Source organism: Grus americana, chromosome 2 (assembly GCF_028858705.1).
Source record: "Grus americana isolate bGruAme1 chromosome 2, bGruAme1.mat, whole genome shotgun sequence".
NCBI classification, from domain to species: Eukaryota; Metazoa; Chordata; class Aves; order Gruiformes; family Gruidae; genus Grus; species Grus americana.
In genome coordinates, this window is record NC_072853.1 from 74,549,318 (window position 1) to 74,576,737 (window position 27,420).

At 37.6% G+C, this 27,420-nt stretch overlaps 1 long non-coding RNA gene across 2 annotated transcripts; it reads left to right on the forward strand.

The window, feature by feature from the left end:
- The first annotated feature begins 17,538 nt into the window (after nucleotides 1-17,538).
- On the forward strand, nucleotides 17,539-27,152 carry LOC129203261 (uncharacterized). Of its 2 annotated transcripts, XR_008575966.1 has the most exons (4): nucleotides 17,539-17,823; nucleotides 19,845-19,962; nucleotides 25,356-25,461; nucleotides 26,614-27,152. It is a non-coding gene; the product is annotated as an uncharacterized LOC129203261 (long non-coding RNA). The 2 variants fall into 2 exon arrangements; XR_008575967.1 differs by lacking the exon at nucleotides 25,356-25,461.
- Nucleotides 27,153-27,420: the final 268 nt, after the last annotated feature.

The window sequence follows — 27,420 nt, forward strand, 5'->3', positions numbered from 1 at the left end:
GCAGTTGCTCCAGAAGACAAACACTGCAAATAATGAATGCCCCCCCTTCCTCCTCCTTCCTCTCAGCTTTTATTGCTGAGCAGACATCACATGGTATGGCATATCCCTGTGGTCAGTTTGGGTCAGCTGTCCTGGCTGTGTCCCCTCCCCAGATCTTGCCCACCCCCAGCCTACTGGTGAGGGGGAGGAAATGTTGGAGAGAGACAGCCCTGGTGCTGTGCCAGCCCTGCTCAGCAGTAGCCAAAACACCGGTGTGTTACCAACATTACAGTTGAAAGCCATGCCTTTGTTAATCTTCCTTAGACAGGTAACACTAGTCATATCTAATTACCACATTTATTTTCAACTCTAATATTATTCCACCATTTACTAGATCCTTTTGAATTATAGCAGTATGAATGTCAATGTATTCAGAATGCTGTTTTTTTTTTTCTAGGGCTTTTAGGATATTCAGTCCTCCTCATCTTCTCTTCAGGAGGGGAACAGATGGCTTCAGAAATTCCCCTGGACTGGAGTCAACATGTCGTGAATAACACTGTGATCTTACTGAGACTTCTCCTGTGCTTAAAGGCACTGAGCTCGGTATAGAAACTGATGTGTTTGAAATTAAGCATGTGAACAAGCCTTTGCAGCAGTAAACTTAAACCAGGACAGAATGTTGAAACCAAAGGAGAATGGAGGATGAGATTTCTATTCTCATTTTATTTCAAGGAAGATAAAAAGCAATCTTTTCTTCTCCAGATTAATACCTGTACAAAGAACAACTCCACTGTTTGTCTCCCTGTGTTTCTTTGCATGGTGCACCTTCATCATTACTATCTTACATACTAATAAATTATGGAAATTATGTATTCTGGTAATATATGCAGCTTTGCAAACTCATTTAGGATTAACAGTTTACAAAAAAACCCTCTAAAAAATCCTAATGCTGTTTGTTTGGAATTGGCTGTTGAATGCTTGTGAGCCTCTTATAACCATAAAAAATTACAATGATACTCACTAGGGAGGGTTTATGAAAGGTGATCATGTAAGATAATTTTTACACAGGGAAACACTGAAAGAAGTTTATAAAAAAAGAGCAACAGACCGCAATATGTAATTCTTTTAAGCAATAATAAATTGCCCATATAGAATTAATGATCTCCAGACATTTCTTTTAAAAGACTTGAAAAGAACTAATTAATGTAGCACATTTCAAGCTAAGCAAATTGCAATGATAAATGGGATTACTGGAAGCTATAAATGCAATTCGTAACTGAAGGAAAAGAGCAAAACATCACTCAGAACATTAAGGAATGCAATTAAGCAAAACATTTGGAAGTACTTAATTACATCTGCAGAGGATAGTTAAGTGAGATCTGGTGCCTTGCATTAGTAGCAATATCAAACCTTCAGAAGATTGCTTAAGCATAAAGTAAGTAGACCATTTGCTGTCAGGATAATATCTGACTTAACATGCAAGAAAAATACTCCTTTATTGATAAATTGTGCAAACATCTGAAAAATAAACAGATTCTTAGTAATGACAAAGTTTGAATTACAGGAAGAAAAGACAGGTAGATAATAAGTACACACTTTCTTTTTGGTTCAAATGTCTTTTGGTAAAATCAGTGTATGCCAAAATAAAAAATATGCAAGAAAATGGGATTGACCGTAAATCAACTGGAGCTTAATTCCACAAATTGCAAAACTATATGGTCCTAATTAAGCAAAACCCTTATGAACTTACACACTTCCATCGATTTCACTTCCGTTGTTATAACATTCTTCATTGGAGTTTGAACCTAGGACATTCATCTAATAGATGAAACTCCTAAAGGCAGGTGTTAAATATTGTACTCTCTCTTTCACAGAAAAGTAAAAGCTGTCTGTGGAAACACCAGGGTGTGAACAAGCCTCGGGGATGGCTGGTATGGACTGGCTCATGTTCTTGCTGTTCAGGACAAGCTTTGTGTGGAGTGGAAAGGCAGTGTTGAGTGTGCGTATCAACCAGGAGAGCTCTGGTGTTTTTTGCATCTCTGCTGCTTCTGGGGGACTGGGCCTTGGAGAGACCCACCGGTTCAACCACACCTATGTTTCCTCCTGTAAGAAGGTATTTTGATCTCTGCAAAGGAGCTCAGGAGCGAAGCAGCAAGCATCTGAAGAACAAAGCAAGCTCACAATGTAGCTAGTTTCTCCCTGCTGCCTTAAGTTTATTCCTAATGAATAAGCTGGCTATAGAACCTTGCTCCCAGCTGCACTTTTCCTCTTCTTCTTGACCTGTTTTCTGGTAGTTGTTATGATTTCAGCAAAGAGATGGTTCTAGCTAAGTGTTCATGCTTGGGGATGTCATGACTGAGATATTACCACACACCTATAGAATCACAAGTCTAGATTCATTGCTTAGAAGCTGGATTGTCAAATACAAGGGCCAAAAACATTGATTTGTATCCCTTCAACTTTCTAAAATTTTACAGCTTCACTTAAAAATTATACCTATTTAAAACTTTGATGACACATTTTGATTATCAAATATATGTCTGTGTATTCTATAGCTGTCTTCTGGTTACTAATGATATGGGTGGAATATTAGTGAATTATAAACAAAACCACAAATGTGTCGTCCCCTTTCCATGCAACCCAAAAGTACATCTACAATTTTTTTTATTGCACTACCAAGCAAGTTGGGCAGTTGCCACTGAGTGTTTTAATATTTAATGTTTATATCTCCATAGCTTACAGTGCAGAATTGTTTTAATGTCTTTTGGTGAATATCTAATATAACTACTTTTACGAGCTTGTTCCATTGATCACATGGATAACATTACCATTTTTAGCATTGAATAAGTGATGAAGGCTTTGTTTAATGTAATATATAAATGTGTTTCTATTTAATTTTAATTCTTCTTCATAGAAATTGTTGTGACCTATGCTTATATTGCATTTTATACTCTGCTGCAAATGCTAAAATTAAATAAGTAAAATAAAAGGAAAACCAATTGAAAAATAGGGATATCTCAGAAGCACAGCTGGTGAAATAGCATTGCAAAACTGAAGAGTATTTAAAAGAGCAATAAATATTACAGAAAAAAATCAAAGATTACATGAATAGAGGAAACTTATTTTTTAAGTTGAGAATATTAATGTTTGATTAAAACAATTCAGGGTGGGAAAAATATTTCTTATCTGTGTATGTGTAGGTTTTTGCTGCTCTCACCTCAAAGACAACTTCCACAGGAGGAGTTTGTTAGCAATGACTAACTAATGTAAAAAGTGACTTTTTATTATTGTAATACAATAATTCAGTGAGGAGTTTGAATGAGATTTTTTAATCCAAAAATGAAAGGAGAAAGCAGCTTGGCTCTCTTCGATTTTTCTGAGAAGCATGTTTTCCTGCCCAAGTATATAGTCCCCCTTTCTGACAGCTATGTGACTAACACTTGAATGCTATGTAAATGTATGTCAACGCTCTAATCTGCCTTTTGGAGACACTTTTATGCTTCCTGACTGCTTTGATCTTACATTTCTCAGATCACTTCTTACTGCAGCAGCCTCTTAGAGATGAGGGCTTAAGATATTGCCACACCTTGTAACATTGCCTGTTCATTCTCCTATGCTTCAGTATTTCAGCTGCACTGTACTGGTGTTCTGGGTTCGTATGGCAAGGTTTTGGTAGCGGGGCGGGCTACAGGGATGGCTTCTGTGAGAAGCTTCCCCTATGTCCAATAGAGGCAACACCAGTTGGTACCAGACGGACCTGCAGCTGGCCAAGGCTGAGCCCATCAGTGATGGTGGCAGCACCTCTGGGATAACAGAGTTAAGAAGAGGAAGAAAAAAACTGTACAACAGCACCCAGAGAAGAGAGGAGTGAGAATGTGAGGGACTCACACTGGAGCAGTTTGTGAAGAACTGCAGCCTGTGGGAAGGACTGATATTGGAGAAGTTCATGGAGGACTGTCTCCCATGGGAGGGACACCACACTGGAGCAGGGGCAGAGTGTGAGGAGTCCTCCCCCTGAGGAGGAAGAAGTGGCAGAGACAACATGTGACAAACTGGCTCCAACCCCCATTCCCCGTCCCCCTGTGCCGCTGGAAGGGAGGAGGTAGAGAAATTGGGAATGAAGTCAAGCCGGGGAAGAAGGGTGGGGTAAGGGGAAGATGTTTTAAGATTTGGGTTTATTTCTCATTACTCAACTCTGATTTGATTGGTAATAAATTAAATTAATTTCCCAAGTTGAGTCTGTTCTGCCTGAATTGGTAAGTGGTGAGTGATCTCTCCCTGTCCTTATCTCGACTCATGAGCCTTTTGTTATATTTTCTCTCCCCTGTCCAGCTGAGGAGGGGAGTGATACAGCGGCTTTGGTGGGCACCTGGTGTCCAGAGAAGGCCAATCCACCGCAACTGCGTAACTGATCTGGAGCACATAGAACTAAAAGACCATGCTTTTTTTCTGGGAAATTTTTAAGCCTATCCAATTCCCTACTCTAGTTTGAAGTATGGCACTTTAGCCTGTGGTTTGTTGGGGAGGGAGGAGAAGCAGCAGTGCTTTACAGCACCTCCCTTGACTGGTCTTGGACAGTGGGCTTTCAGGGACTTTGCAGCTCTGCCCCCTGTGGTTCTCATCAAGTTCTCCTTTACTGGAGAAATTTCTCTAGACAGCTACAGAGCTAGATACAGGACTGTGCATTGGTAGCAATGAAATGGTGGTTTTTTACTCAAACAAATAAACAAACCCTCCAAAACCCAGAAAATGGAAAAGGTATTGATTTCAGTACTTTTTTTTTTTTTTTGCAAGATTGGAAGGGAAATGTGATTTTTCTAGACAAATTTTCTCTGCCTAAAATACATTAAGTTGCAGTAGTCTTCCTGCTACAAATGTAGTGATTGGTCTAACAGCAGAGGAACATTCCTTACTTTTTTTGGAAGATGACAGATTTAGAAAGGAGTAAAAATAAAGACTGTCAAAATTGTAAGCTGTTTACTATCCAGACTTCCAGATGTTAGAAGGTCTATCCTAGGATCAGTCTTAGCAACAAATGAGATTAATCTGCATTTTTTCCCCCATTTTTCTTTCTAGAAAAGCTATTTGCAAATTCTGTACAAGAGTTATCTCTCCTGTTTGCTAACGTGTACTTCTTTGGGTACGACTGGAGGTTTACGCAAAAAGCCTAGCATGCAAAGGTTTGGCCACTTCCAGGAATGGTTAGCAGAAGAAAAGGAGATAAGATCACAGAAACATGGTGTTGTCAGTGACAAGCTGCTTCAAGTGTGTTGAGATGACTAAAGGAAGACAACTAGTTGGCTGTACCTTTATAAACTCAGAGAGTTTTTGCAAGCATTGCAAGTCCTCAGAGATGTTTACACATTAAAGACCATGTATCCTAATTTTCAGGGGGATTTGGATGTAGTGCGTGGGATCAAACTGGGACAGGATTACAGGGTGTAATGTAGCACTAGTTAGGTATCTCTGACCTAATTAAGAACAGGTGGGATCTTTGTAGGCATATGTAACAGGTCCTGAGGGTGGCAAAACTTCCATATTAATGTCCTACATCAAAATGATATTTGTTTTACTCTACTGTAATGACTTAGATTTTTTTCTACCCTTCATACTCTGGGTTATTGACACATTTGACTTTTTTTTTTTTCACTTTTAAAAAAAGAGTAATGGAAAAATGTTGTGTAAACCTTCAAGGACTTTTGACATAAGCTGGAAACCCCAGATAATTTGGTCTTTTCCTGAGGCTATATCCATAGGTTAAGTTCAAAATGCTACTATGTGACTACTGCTACAGCAGATATTACAGTAATTAAAACACTTGAATGAGTACTGTTGTGAATGCGTTTCATAAGGCTCAGAAAGTGCTAAATGCACGTCAGTAACTATTTATAGAAACTATGCATTTGTTTTTGTCTGACTCAGTATAGGCTCTCTGGACTTATTTGGTACTGGAGAAAAGCGGATGGCAGAGCTGCGCTTTTTATTTCAATCAATGTAATGCAAGCAGATGGGAGTCAAGTTGGTGATTCGTTTTAATGATTTAGTTGGATAATTTGTCCCAGATTTGCTCATCCCCTTAACTTTCATGGTTTGAAGAACCTGCGAGTATTTTCCTTTTGTGTAATAAAGAGTACAGTAAGCGGTAGTTGGGTCAGCCTGGTATTTCTCTGAATTTTGTCTTTAATACCAGCCATCACTAGCAGAGAATTCATTCTCTCCTGCAGTCACATTTATAGAGCTGGAGTTTAGCTGTCTGCTTTGTCTAATTGGCATTATAATTCACAGCCAGTCATCATATTAGTGTTTCAGTTTCCCATTTAAAATCATGGCAAAACACACATAACTATAATGGGCTGAAAGTTTTACGTTTCAGCAATTATGTTTTGTAATGCCTAACTAACAATGATTATTCACTCAAGAGAGATCATTTACATGGGAAGAAATTGCAAATATTAAGTTGGATATTTTCCCATAAGGGAAAGAGACCTTTGAAATACATCCTTTCATCCAAAGCCTCAAACTGGTATTCTGTCTGGCTGTCCTTTGTGGCCATCTCTTTCTTCCTCACTATGTTTTGTTTTCTTCCTCTCTATGCATTCAGTTAAAGACTAGCTGTTCGTCTTTCTTTTCTTCTCCTTTCCCTCCTGTTGCCCCTTTCTGCTGCCCCCATCGCTGCTTCTCGATCAATCAGACTATACGTAACTGCACCGTTCTCTGTCTCTACTTTGACAGCTACTCTACTCTCCTTGCTCTCTAATTATACCTGTTCTTCTCTTTCTTCACTGAGTATAATATCTAGTTTTTCTTGAGCAGGTAGTATTATATATGCTAGAGTACCTGAGTCCAGCCTGATTTTGAAGAAAGTGACGAAGTCTTCCCTGTTCCATGAGACACTCCTGTACAAAAAAGCCACTCATGTACTGACTTTTTTTCCCCTTATTTGTTCTTTCTTCATCACATCAGACTCTAGAGCCCTTTGCGAAAGTAACCTCTTCTCTTAAGACTGCTTTCTTAATACTGTGTGCATTTGCGGTTCTCTGGAAATGAATGTGTATATAACTAAAAATTAGACCTATCTTTCCAGAATTAAGTCAGTATTGTGAAAGGTTGTACACAGGAGGTAAAGTATAAAGATGTATATGTTTTAAGCTGCAGTGTGATTCATCGTTAAGGGAAGAACATGTTCTGAGTAATTGTTAACTTGTGCAGATAAACCCTTATGAATTTGAGTTCACATTTCTATTTCCATTCAAAACCAAACACAAGGAAACTTGTCAAGCTGAAGATCTGGGAAACAAAGGTAAACACCAGTAACCATTTTATTTAAACATTATTTAGTCCACGTGAAATGTATCAAACTGACAGATGGAAAGTGAAATTTCCTATCTACGTCTTTGGTCTGGCACAAGCAGGTGGTTAATTCTTCTTTGGCAAGAAGAAGTTGTGATGGCTATTAGACCTCTACTCCCTGAGCTAAAAAGGCTAACATTTTAACAGCAATGTGTCTGCTCACTCAGTAGGAAATCTGAAGCAACGACATCATCACCAGTTAAATCAGCAGACAGTTTTGGTTTTAAACAGGAAGGTGTGATATAGAACCACTTCCACGTGCTCAATGGAAACAACACGACAAAGTAGCAATAAATAAATGTTTTCTCTATAACACATCCTCTAGCAGTTTGTCTTGATAACCAATGACATATTCAGGGTGTCAACAGCTCTGCCGGGTACTATCATGAAGAGGATGAAGCTTATTTCTGCACGCTGAGAGAATATGGTTTTCATGTTTTCAAATCAGTGTCTTAAAAATGAATCAGAATGAAATGAAAAAAAAAAGAAGAGCCTGAGTAAAGAACAAGAGCCAGATATAAATTACATTTTGCACCACATTATAAAGATGATCTTTTCTCTCTTTTGAATAAGAAAGAAGCATTTTTACAATTACTTTTTTGGGTTAGAATTCCCTTTCAGGAGCTCTGCTTGAAACAACAGCATTTATTGGAAGTTAAAGCATTTTGCAGGGATGATATTAGTACAACTGATTATCATAAGCTTTTTTCTTTAAGTGATATGAGTAAGATCTTTCCCATTGCTACCCTGTTTTCAGCATGGAATAATGAATTAAGCTAATTTCCTCTCACCTTGCAGAAACTGTATGTGTGTATGTTTCACTGGAATATGCTGCAAATCTGATTTATTTTGGCCGATAATACTTTTTTTTTACTTTTTTAGTACTTAAGAGGATTTCTTTCATATCTTTTATACATGATTTCCTTCCTTTTTCATTCCTTTCTTTCTTCTTTCCTTTTACCATTTTCTTGAAAAAAAAAAAAAAAGAAAATAAATCCTGTGTCAAGACACTTGGTTCTTTTTGTCTTTCTAGCAGTCTGATTCTGCCCTCATTAAAGTCATTGGGAAAGCAGCAATTAATTTCAGATGTACAGGATGCAAAGTTGATGTTGAATTTGTCCTGAATGTTTTCTGACTCTTGCTCTGCTACTGCCAGGGCTGAGACTAACTAAACATTCAAGCACCTTGTTCTGTTGTTGGCTCTCCATCTGTAGTGTTGGTGTCTTAAAACTCTCATGGGCTAAAAGAGTCGGAGTGATTAATCGCTGTAGTGCCTTGGTGGATCATGCCACCGTTCTCATCATGGCAAATATCAACAGGAGAAGTGAAACCCAAGGACAAGGTGGCTAACTGAGCAATACCGGACTAACAAATGGGAGCCGGTACACCTGGTTGGTTGTTCAATGGCTGCTGAGAGGTCCGCTCTGAAATGATGAGCTTCAGGTTTGAAGAAGGTTTCTGTGCTGTGCGCAGCTACTGCAGTGACGGTTCAGTGGCTTGTTCAGGAGAACAGAGATGAAACCTGCTTTCTCACTATTCTGAGATTTACTTTTTTCATATATGTAGTCCTAAGTCAGAGAATGTATGGTTAATTTTTACAACTTGTAAAATCTTGTTTTGCTTTCTGTTTGGCAAATATGCCTTTTCTTGTGCAGGACATATCAGACCACCAGTACCTCCAAGTTCACAACAAATGACACTCATATTTCTGTTGGCATTTTAGACTTGAGTTAATTAACATTTTTATAGGAGCAATAATTAACATTTTATGAGCTGGATTCCCTCATCCCTTGAACCTACCTTGGCTTCACTTCATACTGGAACATATAAGTCGGTAATGTTACAAAATGCTAATGTTCAATTTGGGTTTAAGGGCAAAATGAACTTCATAAATGCTGCTGAATTGCAGTAATAGCACAGAGCTCCATTTGAAGGAAAAGAAATGGCAGGAAGCCCTTAGCACCAGTCCAAGATGCTAAACTAACATGAATAATAATTATTCTATAAATGTTATTCTGTTCACTGTTATGCTGGCTAATATTGTCTTAGTGATATGACAGTCCCTCAACTACCTGTAACTGTGTCGCTTTATGTTTAGTTTATAAGAAAATAGGGGCAGGCCTCTGTGGTCTAGTGGCACTCCTAGCAAAACGGGGTTTTGAGTAAGTTTCTGAAGTGCTTTCCCAGGTCAAAATTTTAATTTTAATAAATGATCCATCAGATCATTTGAGGAGATGCCTAGGGAAGCAGTATGCTTTAATGCCATGCCTAGATTAGATGCTTTTAGTAGCCTTCCAAAGTCTAATTTCTTGCTGCCTGCAATAGCACTTTTGACAGCTACAGACACAGGGACTCGTATTTCCAACAAGAACAGCAACATGCATATTAGTGCCCTTTTAGACACACTACCTTGTGTTGTATGGAAAACACAATAAAGAAGATATCTGTTATATTTGGTTCAGTTTCTGCAGTGTTTTTCTTTTAATGAGTTTTTTTCCATGTAAGATGTTGCACAAATTTAAAAAGAAAAATTTTTTTCATTAGTTCTATTACTAAAGAATGGTGCTGAGGATGTAACCCAGATGAAATACTTGGATTCCTGTATAAAAATACAGGACAAATGAGACAGAAATATATATCAAAGTGCAACCATGCTATGTTTTTAATGTTTTTATGACCAAAATAACATATTTTTTTTTAAGATTTCAGTTCACAGAGATGTGTACTTATATCTATTTTCTCTTAAATGTTCTTCTTTATCAATACAGTATTCCAGTACCAGTTCTTTCAGCTCTCTGGATCTTGATTTACTTGTGATAAATGATCTGATGTACATGTTGTGCAATATACCTTTCCTTGCCACACTTGAGAGAAGTATCTCGTTAAGAAAAAATTTTATTTTTTCAACTTTGAGATTTTTAAAATAATATAACTTAAGTTAAACTCTTGCAGAATTAAACCAAAAAGTACCTGTTCAAGGTTTATCTACTTAAGATTTAAGTCCTTCCTCTTACATTTTGTAGGAAACTTAGAGGAGTACTGGGGGTTTTCTCAGCTACACTGAGTTTTGCAGCAAACATCTCCTGCAATCTGTTTTACCTGTCTCCTGATACTGTTTGAAGTAGCAGGAAGCCTATGTGCATAGAAAAATGCACAGACTGTGGCATAGTGGAAAACAGTGTTATTTGTATTATCCGCTGGAGAGATCACATAGAATGGAGCATTATGTCATTTAATGTGCATGGGTTTAAGGCACTTTCTTGTCTCCAGCTGGCTAGGACAAATGTTCTCTTTCAAAGTCCCCTTACCTAAGAAACCCCAAGGGGGTTAGACAGGACAGCGAAGAAAGGCAAATGCAATTTATGACCTTGTTTCTAGTCGAAATATTGTGGACTGAAAATCAATGTAGTTTCTGCAGCATTACTTCATGTGAGAACTTCAGATAATTTGCTAGCTGAAAAAAAAAAAGTAATAGGTGATTGCTGATGATACTGGGGCAAATTGCCAATTCAAAAACACTGACAAGAAATTGAAAATTTTAAAAGTCAAGCTCTTTAATCTTCTTCACCTGAGTTGTAATGTCATCTTAAAATGTATCTTTTTAATACCACACCTTTGAAAGACAATATAGTGTTAGAAGTTAATACATCAATGCCGATGATGAGGAACAACATGCATTTTGAAAAGCAAGTTAAACAATAAAAGTTAAACTTTGCACAGTAAAGAGCAAATACTATGAGTCACAAATAATAATAATAATAAAGTTCAAGGAGGAAAAAGACACTCTTTTCTAATAGTCTAATGAGGTCTAATGAGTTCCCTATTTGCAGCCTAGGATAACAATCCTTGCCAGTAAGTAATGATGTAAATGGAAATCTAGTAGTTTTCTACATATTCTCATGACAGAAAAGAGATGTAAAGCTATGTTTATGTAGGTTGAAGTTATCAAGACACACCTATTTCAAGATCTAGAAATGTAAAATACAGGTGCAATTGAAAAGATACACTATACATAGTTTTCTGTTTTGATTTAATTAAGTATAATTAAAAAATATATTTTTCAGCATTTTGGCTGGGCAGTTAATCATTCTCCTCTTCCATCTCCAGTTTGTTGTTATAGTTTGAGCATTTGCTGTATGCATTGAAGTATAATTAAGTGATTTTTATGAGATCAGCCCTTCCACATATATTTCTGTGCCAACTTAATTCTGGTACAAGAGACTGCTCTAATCCGTTGCCATTGTGACTGGTATACAGGTTGGCTGAGTTCAAATGGACCACAGGATACAGGATAAGGCTGTTGCTATAAGTGGCTCTACTAAGCACAAGTTTGAAAGTGCGCTACCGATGTTAAATCAGCTGTGTTGGCCTTCACCAGAGAGTGGGATTAGATCTAGGATACCTGACAATGGAAGAAGCCAATCACAGCCCACCTCCAGATGGAAGGTCTGGAGGCATTACCTAAGGTATCTATAAATTAGGTAGAAAGACTGTGATGAACATGGGCCTTATTCTCTTATCTCCCGTGTTTCAGGTTAGATCTTCCTTCAGGAGTGCAGAACGGCAGTCTTGTGTTCTTACTGTACTGTGAATTCGTTGCAAATGACAGCATTGCAGGAGCTGCAAATTCATTAATAATGTCCCTTTCAATCAGTAGAAGAGTAATCTCCACTGGAAGAAGTATATATCCTGCCAAGTTTATTACTGTGTTTTTACTCTGTCTAAATAGATTAAGAATATTGTCATCACAGTTTTCAGAGAACCACAGAAGGTGGAAGGGTCCTCTGGAGGTCATCTGGTTGAAACTTCTTGTCAGCTTTCCAACAGTAGATCAACTCAGCTGTGGTTTCATCCTTCCAAGTCTTGGAAATTTCCAAGATGGACATTCTTCACCTCTGCACCTGGTTCAGGGCTACACTATGCTGCTACTAAAGAAGCTTTTACCTATGTCCTATCTTAACATCCCAATGTACTGTTTGTGGCCATTGCTACTTGCATATGGAGCTTGGAAAGAAAACTGTCATGAGTATGCTCTGTGGTGGATGAATTGTCCGTATTCTGTGGTCTGTGGACTGTCAAATGAGAATCTCTGTCCTAGGTCATCAGCGATGTTGTGTTGAACAGAAACTCAAGTTGCAACATCCAAAATAGGTGGATTATCTTTCATCAAAAATGAGGGTAAGATCTGGAGAAGCTCATCAGGAATATAGGCTGACTGGTTAGCAGGGGATTTCCTTACAATGTGTCCTGTTGGCCCCAGTGGTATTTCTGGAGTGTGATGTAAAGATCAGATAGGAATATGATTTTCTTTGTAACCGAAGAATACATCAGGAATTTTCCTCAAACCATAAACCAGATTTAGATTTGATGTTCATGGGGATCAGTTTGAAGTGTCTTGTAGGACACCTGTGCTGTGTTTCATAGGACTCACATGATTAAGACATTCCTAGAATCAATGGGGGAGGTGATGTATTTGTTCATAATTGCCATATGCTTATTTTATGGGGTAAGATTTAGTTTAGCTAGTATTGTAAAGCCATACTAACTTTGAAAAAAGAATCTGCATGTTTTTTGTAAGAATATGCAAAAAAGCCCCATGCACACACATGTGCATGTACAGAGAGTCAGCAGTTATCATTAACCAAACTTCATTTTCCAGATTTATTGTACGTAGCTGGTATTTACATAAGAAACGTATATAAATATATATATCTATGCACACATGTATTTGTAATATGTTTCTGCATCTATGAATCTGACCATCTGTCTGTCATTTCACTGTAATATTCTGTCATTTGCTAAGATTAACTGGTAATAGCTGTGTTTTTTTAGGTCTTCCCCATGGTAAATTTGTAAACTGAATGCCCTTTAATCTAAAAATTTCTTGTAAAGTTTAGATGAGAAACCACATTACCTTGGTTTTATAGATCTATTTTTGACTGTGTCCAGGACTTAGTATTCTTCTAAATGGAGTGTGTTGTTCCATAAGTGCATGTTTATTATGTAGTTGGCTATTACCTTGGCAGCTAAGGAAGCTCTCCCTTTTGTCCCTTTATGGGAGCTAGAGCAACACCAGAAACACTTCTTCTCACTTCATTAAATCTAGATACAACTTAATGGTTTTTAAAGCCATGCCCCTAGTAATAGTAATAATATTGCAGTGCATTTTATACCCTGTTGCTAGTTCACTGTAGAATGAACCTACTGCTGTTACCTCTATGTCCAATTGCATTACTTAATTTGTATGTAGTTTTAATTTTTAGATAAATTCCATGATCAAATTAAATAATTTATAGTAAATAATGTCAGGAGCACACAAAATGGATCAGCCTACTGGCGATAACATATTTTGGCGATTTCTTTTTCTTGGTTTCTTCCTTGGAAAAGGAATGGCGAGAGACCATATTGTATTTGCTGAAACTATTACAAATTACCAAAGGATAATATTAATAGGAAAAAAGTCTTGTATTAAAACTATTTTCTGATTAAAAAAAAAAAAGGAATATCCATATTAGCTATTTGTTTTTTAAAGAGAAGAAACCCTCACTTTTTCTTCTGCTGATTATTTTGCCATTCATCTGTGCTGATTTTATGAAATTACAAAGCAAAAACTATTAGAAAATCAGCTTTCTTCAGTGTTATTCCATCAAATCACTTGTTTCTTAAGTTTTGAAGTTGAAGAACACCAGGAATGCATGTGTTTGTTATATATGGAAGTACTGCATAATATCCATAGGACACACAAAACAATCTGCTTTGAATCCCATGGATTAAGAGGAAATAATAAATGCATCCTGCTTAGAACAAATGACTTCCAGAAGGGTATTGCAGGCATATTGCAAGGACTACTGTAACATACGGGTTGATCAGAAAAACTACATAAGTCTTGTTTAGCAATCTCTAGGTAACTGAACAAAATTAACTCTTGACATTTCTTTCGCAGGCTTTGCAGACAGTTTGGTTGGTTTGCATAAATTAAATAATTCTGCAAGCCTTGCAAGCTTGGGTCACAGGACATAGCATTAGGAAGCTTATTCTTGTGGTATTATGTGTGCCTATCTTTACTTCAAAAGAATCCCAATACCTATTGCTTCAAGGGCAAGAACTGTCTTATCATTGAAATGATTGCTGAAAGTAAGGTGGGAGGAGGGGTCCTAATCGGACACTGAAAAATTGACTTGTTAAATTGAACTTATCTGGAAGTCATTCCTTAAACTAAGAAGTGGCCTGTTAGAATTGACATAAAAAACCTAATATACAATTATTAGTTTTTGTCGAGTTGCTCATTTAAGCAAACTAAATTTCTCTTTGGAAACTGTATATTTTAAATCTTAGTATAGTCATTAGTATGTGTCATCTTGCCAGTGCAACAGTCTACTTAAAATACTGCTTTATCCATAGATACATTATCTTGTCTTTCATTAATATCTCCAAATCTCTCTGAATGTTACAGAGATGAATCCACAGAAGCCAGCTACTTGTGCAATGTTTTCTATGTGCTCTTGTAGTTGCAGTGCTTTGTGTGGAGGTATACAGGTTGCTGCTTTCCCTTGTTTCTAACAGTATTTTAGAGAAAATAATTAAAATGGGATAGCCTGCTCCCAAATACAAATTATGCTGCAAGAAAATATTGTATTTCTATGCACTACATCATAGACTATATCCTTTCCCTGCCTTCCTACAGGATACGTAGAACATTGCTGTAAAAAAAAATACATCCAAAAAACCCAACTTTTTTTTATTTTCCGTATGAAGCAAGTCCAGGCAACTCTGGTATCATCTGTGGTATGGCATCAGGGTGCCATACATGGGAGACACTGTCCCAGCTCACACTGGTCAAACTCCAGAGCAAGGGAACCTGGGTTTAAACACAAATCATATAAAATGTTCTGCTGTCTGTGAACAGCCATCCAAGAGCTCTGACATTTATCCTGCCACACTTTGGGGCATTGAATCCTCAAGAAACATTGTACTGTTTTGCTTTTTTAGTTTTGGTTTGGGTTTTTTTGTTGTTTTTCTTTTTTTTTTTTTAAAAAGGCAAAAAAGTAAAGACGTATATGTTGTTGAGTATTACAATGTGGCTATGAGTACAAAGTTGCTTGACAGTAAGATATAGTGCATCATTTTTACGAATTAATTTAGAAGAGCCTATTTGTAATCCATCTCCAAAAAACCTCAACCCAAACTGTGAAGAAAACCCTAGCTCTTTATTTTCTTATTATCCTTCTGAAATTTTTGTTTATTTGCTGAGCAGTACATCTTACATACTACTTTCCACTGATAACAGCAGAAAAAGCAAACCAAAATTACAGTCTAATTAACCCAAGACAATAATAATCGATATGGCTCATGGATGTAAATTCCTGAGTTTTGCCCTGAAAAACCTCTTCACATTAACTGTTCTGCCTGGCTCTTGAAGCAAGTCGATGGTTACTGCTGTTATTTTAAAAAAAAAAAAAAAATTAGAAGATTTTTGATATTGCTTTGAAACAGCAAGAATTTAAGAAAACTGAGTATTCAATGTAGAATAAACAAATCTTTAAAATACATAAATGGATACCAGTGCCACGCCTTTGATCCCCGAAGCCATCTGTCTGGAGATGTAGTTAACACGCTGTTATCTACTGCTGTTTGCCAATGTAGTGTTCTTTTTAACTGCATTTCCTGCTCTGAATTCATGGGTTTTTTTCACCATTTGTAATTTATGAGCCATTAAAGATGTTGTTTGATGTAGGTGCAGCACAGAACAGTGTAACTACTGCTGTAAAACACACGTTTTGGCAGTGTCAATCAAATTATGCTTTCTGCATAGTAATGTGAGTTTTAATGATATCTGTGAGAAATTGTTTAACTCATTACCCCTGTGAATGCTAAATAACCCTATAACTAAGATACAGGTAATTGTGCTGAAAATCAGAACTTTGATTTTCATCAGCTGTCAAGAAACGAGCTATGACTGTGTAGGTTATGCGCCTCTGATGAAAAACCTCTTTTCAAACTCTAGCTATTGTCTTGATCCTGACAATTGTCAGAGCTGGGAATTATCAGAGGACTTCCTCAATAATACACCGCAGCAGCTCATCAAAATCAAGACCATTTGCTACCAACAAATCATTTTTAATAGGACACTGTCTCAAGGCCAGGGTGGTATTTTGATGGAGGAAAACAGTGGAACAGAAGAGTTGAAGTAGACAGTCACCTCGTAGGGAAGGCATGACCCTCTCTCCATCTGTTTCCTAACAGAAACAGTAACTTGCACCTACGCCAACCGGTTCCCAAGTAACTATTTGCTAGTCTAGGCTTGATCTATTTCTTTTTTTACCAATCCTGTTGGAAAACCCTGTTTTTTGCCAAACACGTCTATACAGTGGTTGTAGTTCAGTGAGCAATAGTTAGAGCTGATCAGGTTAAATCAGATACCACAGGGACTTCTGTCTTTTTCCTTTGCTCTGTGTGCATTTATCCACCATTTTGTCAGTGACATTATCATTTTATTCTTTGAAATCTCCTAATTTTCCTGTATTCTGATGTGTCATAGGCAGCAGGTGGCTCTTTTTTTTTCCCAAAAAAAGAAATTAATTTGAATATATTCATAACTAATGTGTCAGGTTTTTAAATATAGGCTTGGGGGAAGCGAAGGCCCATAGGTTTCAATCAAGAAGAAAAACTTTTCACTTTCTTAATGCTTATATTATGACACACTGTTAAAAAATGTGTAAAGAGATTCAGATTAAAACCTGCTTGTGCCACTCCAGTCCCATCTATTTAAAAATTGCTAGCAATAAAAATATTTCTTAAGAGGGAGCTCTTAATATTTCTTTTTTATGCCCTCTATAAGTGTAGGTACTTTCATTGTACTGTCTGAGAATGCAATAAATATCCTTAATTTACTCAGCGTGACCCTTTCCTCTTTTACATATTACTTCTTTAAAAATCATATCTTGAGTGATAATAATAGGAAAAAAACAAACAACCCCCCAAAATACCAAGTGGTGCCTGAATAGGCCAAAACTAAAGATTCCTTTTTTCACTGTCCCATGAAGATCACAGTGTGTCATCTCAAGCATATGTAAAAGATTAAGTCACTCCTTAAAATAGTTTCAGCAGAGGACCAGTGGGAAAAGTGCCCACAAATACTCTGCCTAGATTCTGCAAGCTGTGCTCTCTCTAAATCAATCTCTTGGGTCAGCGCAGGGGTGATGCAGCTTCCTGGCTGTACCTTCGTACAGTGCCCTCTCTTCTTCAAAAGCCCGGCCCAGATATCTGCACGAGATCAGAGAAGGGCTGGAGCTGCCTGACCCACCAGGCCTGGGTCGCTGCAGAGGGACGCGAAGGTCGCAGTCACCGCCGTACCGGATTAACGCAGCTGGGGCGTTCTGCTGCTGCTGACCGTGGCCGTTGTCATGAACCGCAGAGGGGGAGGTTGTAACAAATCCTGAGTACAAAACGTGGAGCAGCCTGCTCACAGGGAGACAGCATTTCTCGCCCCTTCTGGTAAGAGGCTGAAAAGTGAGATACTGTCTCTCTTATTTTTTTCTAAGTGTTCTAATGATCTCTCTATGGTCCAACTTTTTTTCTGAATCCTTCTAAGCTTTTACATAACTTTCTTAATTTTCTTCTTTTCAGCTGCAGAGAGAATATTCTTTGGCATGCAAATATATCTCTCAAAATTCAAGCACACACAGTCATGCATCAGATGGTCCATGAAGTGTACATTAACTTTGTGCATGCTGAAGTCATTGGCAAAGTGTTGATTTATTATTTATCGAAGCAATAATGGCCAGCAGTTTTAAGTAGCCCTTCAATCTGTGTTGCTTAGTGTGTCTTGGAAAAAAACCTTTGCCATCTAAATTTCTGCAATGTATTTTAAGCATTTCTTCTTATGTATCCTGTGTTTCATGTGGAAAAAAAAAAGTGCTCAGCAATTAATTTTGCATAATACTACTGTATATGAAATACTTAAAGTGTATTGTAGTTTCTTTGCTGAGAAGCTAGCTCCTTTATAATTGCTGCAAAGGACTCCTTTCTAATTGGATTTATTCTCAATAAACTTGATCTTTCTGCTCATTTTATATTTTTCTGCACCTTAAGTATCCTAATTATCCTTTTCTGCTAATAGAAGTTGTTTCTTTTCTTGTTTTATGCTGTCTATTTCATTGTACTTACTTTTTTATTACTTTTGAACAAACTATAGCACACACAGTTTGCCATCTGTTATGATATTTTTCTTAGAAAAACATTTTTTCTTTACAATTTGCTAAGTGCTCTTACTTTCTGCTAGGAAACTTCCTTTATTTTATGCATCTGTTTCAAGCCTGAGAAAAAGGGCTCAGTTTGATACTCCCTCTATCTCTCGTCCTTCCTCTCTCCCTTCCTCTTCCCCTCCCTCTGTCAATTTTGTGTGTGCATGTGTAGACATTGCCCTCCCTTTTCAGTTATTCAGCTGAACTGTGCTGTCTTTGCCACATTTCCAACCCTCTTGTCAACCTGGAATATGAGACACAGCAAGGCTAATGGGCAAAAGTTTCAAATTCTTATAGTCCATCCAGTATTTGTCATGCTTCGAGTGGGATTAGAAGCTGACTTGCAGTGATTTCTATCTTTAAAAAATTAAAAATATTCTACAACAAAAATTGTGAGTGGTAGATGTAGCTATTTCACTTACTGCAGTCCTTTTTCCAGGGTCCCCACGCCCTGTAAGGAATTATATAGTCCAGAAGCTGCTGAGATTTCTTTCTGTATTTTTTTAAATGGAAAGAAACATCAGTTATTCCAATTTGTTAAGGTAAAAATTTAGTATTTTGTTAGAAGTCATGGAACAAGCTTCTACAACTGATCATGCATCTGATGACCCTTTAAGCATAATTCTCATAAAACGATTTATGTTCTCTCTTGGGGGCAAACTTCAAATATCACACCTATTTGCCCATTTTTCATTATAATATTAAACATACATGCTTTTGTATGCTTTTAGGCAAAATTCTTTCGCCAAAGAATACAGGAGTGAACTCTATAAGAGTTCAGAGCAAGAGCACTGAGGCCTGACTCAAAATCAGTGGTCAATGCCTACAATAGAACTCTAGAGGAGGCCTATAACCTCTCTTCTGTTGAAAATTAGGGAGTTAAACAACTTAAAAAATATGAATCTTAGTGGTTTCTAGAGTGAGAGAGCATTGTATTGTCCAGCCCTCATTCAGGACAGTTCTGAGTAACGTAGCAGTTGTAACCAACAGACTTGCACGAGTGTCTGGACACAAGATGCAGCCACAAGAAGAAGCTTGCAGGATGAATTTGGAGGTATTGTTAGCTTACCAGAAGGTTTTAAGTAATAAAGAATGAGGAAATTGGTAATTTTTGCTGTTGATAATCTAACTGCTACTGAGAACTAATGCTAATTTTTGCTAGTTTTTACTGCATATTCCTGCAGAGCGTGGTATGCACTCAGGTGCTAGTGAACTCTGTGCTAAGTCGCATGGCTGTTGTGCAAAGTATGATTTGTTATCCCCATTTTACAGATGGGAAGACTGAAGTGTGGAGTGCTGACAGCAAATGAGTCCCTTAGTGCTGTAGCCAAGAAGAGAGACCAGACCTCCAGAGTCACGTCTGTGCTTCCACCTTGACAGACAGTGATGGGTATGTCATGTTCCTGTCACTGATTTAATCGACAACACAGCTGCGAATATCTGGCACAGTGGAGCTGAGCCTTTCTGCACTTACTGCTTAGCTGTTTCTTTGAAATATTACCCAGAGGCATCAAAGGTGTTCATAGTTGTTGCTGAGAAACCGAAGAAAAGGCACGGATATTTTAATTCTTGTTGTGAGAACTTTCACAGCTGTCAAACCTTCTTGAGCCCTCCTAGGAAACGTTTAAATTTGGTCTGCTTCTGAGTGCTTGCCATTATGATTATCAAACGCTTTGTCATTTAAACTTGATCGATGAAGCAGTTGCTTCCTTGAGCATGGCTCTTAATAGAGACCAGAGCTATAAAACATTCTTCTCTCTACCTCTCTCCTCTGTTCGTGGGGAGCATTCTCCACAGAAACAAAGCTCTAGTGAGCAAATTATATTCCAGCCTGCAAGCACTAGGTGGCACGAGTCGTTTTATGGGCACTTCAGTATTTCAGCTAACTCCATCTGTTCAGTACACTAATTACAAATTCAGTCACAAACACTGTTTAGAGGCACATCATAAAAAGTTAGCTGGAAGTGATTTGCATCCATGTATACTCTATGTTCTTTATTCTGCACACCATGCAGCTGTTACATTTGATGATTTTTTCCAGGCTCGAATGGGGCAAAATAGTGATTTTCCTGAGGCTGTTTATTGTATTAAGTGCCATGTTTTGTGTGATTGTACAAAGACATGGGGTCTCCACTTTTAGGGTACTGTTTGAAGGACAGAACTGAGAAGGGGAACTGCATTAATACTAACTTGAAAACGTCCTAGGTAATTTTATATAAACATATCTAAAAAGCTTGTAACTATTACTTCCAACATTTTCAGGAATAATTTGTTTAATAATCCTCAAATATATAAAATATATATTTTAAGGATTACAGTGTTTGAAGAAGACAGAGGTAAACTTGCAATTTGTAGACTGAGACATAGATACAAATGTCTGCCCAAAGCACCCCAGTGGACAGTATTTTTTCATTCCTCAAGTACTGTTTCTTTTTTTATCCATTAACTACTTCTTCGAAAACACAGAAGCAATTATTTGAATAGGGCTTTTAATTCACATCTTCAACTCCTACCACTCCTAGATAATTTCTTTAAAAGGTAGATAGGAGAATTTTCTCCCTTCCTTCTATCCATCCCTTTCAGCCAGTAGGATCTTGACTGAATAGCTGCAACACAAGGTATTTGGTAATATGCCTTTCTTTACCTCTTCTCCTCCCCTATACATTTATACCTGCGCCCTTTAAGAGCAGAAAGGTGTGGGCTGGACACATTTGCCAAGGGAAGGATCTGGGCATTGAATCCCACAGGGAGAGATGCACCTTTCTGTAGCCTGCATAAAGTACCTGAACCCCGTACGGCAGCTGGATTGGTTAGGCATCTCTTGCTTCTCAGTATGCCTCTGTTGTGTGGATCTAGTAGGCTCCCATTTGGCTCTCTAGCTGTCCTGGATCACATTCAGACGGGTTTAGCCCTTCCTGTAGGCACTGCCGGGGCTCTGGGTACCCAGTTGTCCCGGATTTCATCTGAGACAGAGTTAATTTTCGCAAGAAGCTGGGAGGGGACACAGCCTGGACAGGTGACCTAAACTAGGCAAAGGGGTATTCCATACCATATGACGTCATGCGTAGCATATAAACAGGGCTGGCTGGGAAGGAGGGGCTGCTACTCAGGGACTGGCTGGGCATCGAGTTGGGCAAGCAAATTGCGTTGTGTATCACCCGCTTGTGTATTCTTTATAAGTACTGTTGTTATTTTCCTCTCCCTTTGCTGTCCCAGTAAACTGTCCTTATCATAACCCATGAGTTTTACTTTTTTCTTCCGATTCTCCTCCCCATCCCACCGTGGGGGAGGGCTGACTGAGCAGCCACGTGGTGCTCAGCTGCCGGCTGGGGCTGAACCCTGACATCAATGCAAGATTGTGCTGTTTGGCACAGGTACCAAAGAACCCAGACACACACAATCTTTTTTTATTCACTAGTGGATGTCTAAGCCAGCTCACTTTTACATTTAAAAGTTCATGAGGGTGGCAGTGTTTCCTTTCTCATGTACAAATAGCAAGACATGCCCATTTTTCTTCTGCCTAACACCGCACCTGGCTTTCAAACATATGATTCCCATCTCTTAGGTGAAAGTCTCCACTCCTAATTTATGGGGTATTCCAGAACAGAGCTTGCTAGATGTCTCTTAAGTTTCTCAACTTCAAGACATTCCCAGGCCCAGTAAATATTGAAATGTTTCAGGTCTAAATTGAAAATACTAACTTCAGAGGGGGAAGGTGGTACAGCCACTTCAACATGCACTGTTCGAAGTTACCAAGTGGGTCAATGGCTGAACTTGTCACGTCCCATCCTCTGCTTCACAAATATTCAATCAGTTACGTGTTCCTTTAAAAAAGCTGGAGGGTTTTTAAGAGTACTAGACTCCAGCCTGTGTTGCATCCTCTACATTTTTTCATAACACTTGCTTGTGAGGATATAGCATTTTGCAACTCATTATTTACTGTGTTGCGCAACACATCACTATTTTAAGTTCACAGTATCACTACAAAGCATTTCAATTATCAGTTTAAACTTATGTTTGCAGTATTATGTGAACATTTTTTGCAGGTCTACAGGTTGATCCATTATATTGTCATCCAAGTGTGAAATAAACACATATTATTGTAAGAAATTAAACTTTATCTTGGAAAGAAAAAAGTAGATATTTGACTCATTGTATTTAGATGAACTAGATTACCTAGTAGAAGAGTCCCAAATGTGAAAACAGATTTTCATATTAAATGAGAAGATTTCTCTTGGAAACCTTTAAAATTCTATCTTCCATTTAATCTTATTTATTATTAATTGAAATTGGCTCTGTACCAACTACCAGGAGATGGTATACAAGACAATTTGACTTTTATCATGAGTACTTACCTGGAATTATGTTCCAAAATGCAAAATAGAGAAAAAAAAAATAAAAAGAAAAAAAAGAAATAAAAAAGAAAAAAAAAGCTTGATGTAGAAATAAGCTGAGAAATGCCTTCTTATGTCAGGAAAGTTTTAGAGAGATTAAGAGAAAGAGAAAGCAACTGAAAGAGGGGAAACTGAAACAGAACTTGCAAATAAAAAATTAGTGTGTTAGAATGTCATAGAAGTACCTCATTACTTTTTTTTTTTTTTTCCCCCTGCACTGGCACCTATATATATAACATGAATTTCCAAAGAGCCTGACAGCTTCAGCAGGAGCTACTGAGTGTCTAGGGCTGTTCAAAGTCAACTTAATAAGGACACATCTTCTTCCTTCACTCTTTTGTAAATTGTAGCCATCAGCTGCCTTTACACTTGAGGTTTATACAGAATTCCTCTATTCTCACACTCTCAGAAACCACAAATGCAGAAATGTTGAGAAGTGGAGGAAAAGGGCAGAACAATTTCTGAAAACTTTCAAAGCAAACAAATTTCTAGTATTCCACAAGGAATTCACCAAGTTAGGCTGCTTCCATGGAACAGACCTCATTTTGCTTCTTTAACTTCTAAACCTTAGATCTTATATTTGTAGGTCAAAGATGCTGCATCAAAGGTCAAATAGATACTGATTCATCCCATCTAAGTGTAGACATTTATGCTTAATGGGCTGAAATTTCTAAATAAAGAACAGTGGTCATTTATGGACTGGAAGTGAATCTGTGCCCCGAATCTGTGCCCCAAATCTGTGTATTATGGAAAAGCCTATGGAGTTTGTTATAATGGTAACATGGTGGAAGTTCAAGCTACAACTGTCGAGTGGCTGGCTATCAGGACTGTGCTCACGTGCATATGCAGTGTGCATCATCAGCACTTCCCTGGATGGTCCAGGTGCTCGCCAGCTGTTCTCTGCACAGATGAAGCAGTGGACTGACTTAAGATAAGGTGACTGATTAAACTCCTGGCTGGCTTCCTGCAGAGCTGTGACTAATTGTTATAGGAGCACTTCAGGTGGGAATTTCAGACAGCCCTGTAGATTCCCTCAGGCATCTCCGGCTGTCCACAGCCAAATTGACAGGCAGTATTTACTGGCTTAAAAGTGCTGATTAACATCCTGGGTAGAGGAACTGGCTGTTGCAGAGACTTCCCCAGGCAGTTCCTGCTGTAGAATTGACCAAATAGTACATAAGAAAGTTGCTTGTTGATACTCTGCAGAAACTGTTTCTGCAGATGCAGAGATGTTCACATGGAATGGTCTTATGCACACAGAAAATTATTTTGTTTGTACTTTTTCAAAATTTCAAGAAAGGAGAAAAACAATGTCATATGACCAAAAGCAGTCAATAGTGAACTGTCAAAATTCACATTTCATGGACAATAAACTACTTTGAAGATATTTGCTCATCATATATATCCACATAAGTCACAACCGATTTATTAATCATATGCAATCAGAAGATAAGAACTACATTTACACTGTATAGTATAGTTTGACTAGCTCTAAAATTTCTAGGAGGTTTTAGAAGAGATTTATTATTAAAAAAAGAAGAGAAAGAAAGAAAGAAAGAAAGAAAGAAAGAAAGAAAGAAAGAAAGAAAGAAAGAAAGAAAGAAAGAAAGAAAGAAAGAAAGAAAGAAAGATCTCTTAGGGTTATTGAATTTCTTGTAGGCAAAAGAAGAGTAAGACATCAAGTTAAATGTTGTACTAATGCCCAGTCTGGCCCCAATGCCATAATTATAGTAATCAAACAATATTTATTTATACCATGTCTCTTTTACACTAGTCTCATGCATACTAAATATTTACAATTCAATCTGCAGTTTATAGCTTCACATTGGCAGCAGCTTTTTTAAATATTTAATAAACTACTCCACTTAACAGCTTATATACCATTTGGGAATAATGCAACAGAATTGCTAGCAAGTTATACAGCCTCCTAGGGTGCTTCTTCATTTCAGAACAAACCTGACTGTTATTACTGTAATCAGTTTTACAATCTTATATGACATCTGAGATCACATTGAACCATATTACTGATAGCTGTGGATTCCAAGTTTGAGATCCTTATTCTGATACACTTGTGCATGGTATTGAAAATGGCTATTTTTGTCTGATTCACGATTACTATTCTTTTTCTTAAGAAAATGTGGACCGTGTTTTTATTAGAAGAGATAAGACTCAGACTTACACCTAAGCTGTATCTTTAAAACAAGATTCAGCAATATTTCAGAGTGTAGATTCTCTTGAGTCTTAGCTTTGCATGCAGAACCTTGAGCTTTGCAAAATTTAGAGACATTATTAATTGAGCAATTACAATAATAAATTTTAACTAGAAGGAAGCACTTGCTAAACTCTTGAATCCTGTTAGATTGCTCACTTTTAATAATTTCTTTTCTAGGACTGCAGCATGGATTGAAACATGCAAAGTGACACAGCACCATACGCAGTAATCTAAGAGCGTAAAGGCACCTGCCCTCTTCCTTGCTATGGGGAGCAGCTCACTTGTAAGACTGGAAAAGCATTTAATTCTCAGTACTTCCTAATTGACTGAGCATTTGACTACTGGTCCACAGGAAGAAAAACAAAAAAAAAAAAAAGGCAAAAAAAAAGGCAGGGGGAGACTACACAGAAAAGTCATGCAAATCAGCTGCAGCCTTTAATTTGCTGGAAGTAGAAAGGAAAATGCTTGTGCAGTATCAGCTCTACAGTGTTGTAACTGAGCTTTTGCAGCTGTGAATTGCTTTTTCCCTGAAACCAATTTAAAATACAATGTTTGTTTTGGAAAAGGCCAAATCACCACAAAAATCTGTGGTCCTCTGCCTGCTTGGGAGGGGAGGGGCTGAGGTTGCAGATAATATGTGCTTACCAGGCTGTGGAGGAAGGAGTCTTGAAATGTAGAATGATAATAATGAAAAACAGAATTGTAGTCTTTTAAAAAGTAAACAGGCTTAATTTAGCCATTCTTACACATGTTGAAAGTTGGGCTTTTTTGCATCTAAAAGATTATTTTGCTTCTAGCTCTTTTTAATAAGTCATGTTGAATATTTAATGAAGTTTCTTAAAAAATGTCCACATTAACTAACCATGACCCCTTATCTAGGGCAAGAAAAGAGAACACTTTCATTAATGACCCGATGCCTGGGGAGCCCTATTTTCTTTATAGTACCGAACAAGTAAGAACATTTATAGATCTGGTGAGAGATAATAAAAAGTGCCCGATTTGCATTGAAAGTCAACAGGAGTCCTCTCTGGACCTTTAAAAAACTTCCCTTTTGTCAAATAATGGGAGTGCACACAGGTTATGTCATAAAGTTAAATGCAGAGATAAAGGCATTTGGGAGGAAAAAACCTATCCTGATATCTTCATAGGCAAATTTTGACTTAGATGAATAATTTTCTGCTTCTATAAAATGCCCCATCAGTTGTCAACAAAGTAATTTAAGATCGCTCCATTTATGTCCTGAGAGGGTAAGTGGCATGGCTAATTGCTGCTGCCTTTCCCAGCAGTTTTAGCTTGTTAGTCTGGTCTTTGTGCAAAACAAAAGCTGGTACTTTTGAGGGGAGAGATAACAACCTGGTTCTTTGGGGCTACAGGCAGCCTTTGCTTTCACAAGGCGCTGTTCGCTTCACCCTGTATTCCTCCCACTTCTCTTTAGGCACTGCATAAAGAGGTCCAAGCTAGAAGCCTGGTTGCTCTATGGGTATCGTCTGTAGGGACTGGACAGAGAAAGAGGCCCCTCGAGGGACAGTAGAGCCCACTGGTGAGTTGTATCATCTTTTGCGAATGCCTGTCACTCTGGCTCGGCGATAGAGGACTCTATTGCGGCAATGACCATGAAGATAACTGTGTTCAGTGTATAGTGTGGGATGCTTCTGGCCCTCAATTCCTCTCCTGAACGACTATAGAGAAAGGTAGGAAATAGTGACTGATTCGTCTTCCTGCTGAACTTTTGGCTTTTATATTTTCAAAGATATTTTTGCAGGTAAAAGCAAAAGTTTAATGGAAATTTACTTTAAAGGAATAATACTGTAACTCTACTTCTTGCTAGAAAGCATTGAATAAAACAAACGTTTTATTCAGCAGAATAACAGTGAAAAAATTAGCAACCTTTTCTATATTTTTTCTCATAGAAAACATGCTTCCTTTCTCTTTATCACTTATGAAGCATTTTAACTCATTGTGTTAATGATTTTGAAGACAGTTAGATGCAAATTATTGCAAATTCCCTTTCCTTGCAATAATATTATTTAAAAATCTCATTCTTCATTATTGATAACTTTTAGATTGAAGTTAACTTATTCAGGAAGTTCAGTGTGATTTCAAAATGCTTGTGAAACTCTTGGAAGGTATCAATATCCTATAAAAAGATCACAAGTACAAGTACAGTCAAGAGTATTTGAACTATCTCATAACTTTGTTGATGAAGGTCAACAAGAAACATACATAAAACAATCGTGGGATT